The sequence below is a fragment of the Petaurus breviceps genome, unplaced genomic scaffold (assembly GCF_028583685.1).
Source record: "Petaurus breviceps papuanus isolate PSGF00001 unplaced genomic scaffold, PetGlider_PUasm1.0 90804, whole genome shotgun sequence".
Lineage (NCBI taxonomy): Eukaryota > Metazoa > Chordata > Mammalia > Diprotodontia > Petauridae > Petaurus > Petaurus breviceps.
In genome coordinates, this window is record NW_027187348.1 from 1,331,717 (window position 1) to 1,332,731 (window position 1,015).

The window sequence follows — 1,015 nt, forward strand, 5'->3', positions numbered from 1 at the left end:
CTAAGGTACTTCCTCCCCCTTGGCCCTAAGATTCCTCTCTATAAACCCGATGTTCAACTACTACCTTGGAGCTACTGGGTGAGGCAGGGTACATAAAGAGTTTGTAAAAAGTAGTTAAGGACACAGAACCTAGCATGAGCCCTAGAATCTCTGCCAAGTCCCCATGACCCAGAATGAGAAAAATAATACAAGTAGGATGGGGGTTGGGGTGAGAAGGAGAGATAAAGGCTTCTATTTGTAAGGGTCAGAGAAAGAGCAAAGAGAGAAGGAAAAAGGTAAAGATGACTTGAATTTATCAATTACTCCTAAGGAATTTCCTGAAGATTCTTTCATTTTTCCTCTTAAGAGCCCCTATAAATACAACTGGATTAGACACTGTTATCCTTTTGTTAAAGATGGAAAAACATGAACAGAAGGAGTAAATGACCCTAAGAAGGTCACAGAACAGAACACAGGCCCAGTTGCCAGGCCTTCCAACTCCCATGGTCTTCTCCACAAACCATACTTCCATCATTTGAACATTTATGGAAGACAGCAAATGGCTAGGTGCCTAAAGAATAAGACACAGGAGCTTAGCTTCCTGTCAGAGCAAGATCATCTCAGGATTCTGGTAACTTTAAGATGTAAAACTTGATCCAAAATACCCAATTCCTAGGTTTGGGCTGTGCCCACAGAAAAGAAACTCATCTCAGAGAGAGCTCCTGATGACCTTCCCCAGGAAATATTGTCCTCATTTGACCTCCTTGATGAAGCAGCTTCAATGCATCTTCAAACCACTAATGACTCACATTTCTACAGTACTTTGGGGTTTACCAGACACTTTCCTATAAATGACCCTATGAGGTAAATAGTAAAAATATTTTTCTCCCCATTTTATATGTGAGGAAATTGAATCTCAAAGAAGTGAAATGACATTCCTAAGGTCATTCAACAATAAGTGTCAGAGCTTGAATTCTGAACTTCAAAACAGGGAGCTATCTATCCTTCTCCCCTTAAGACCATGACCCTCCCACCT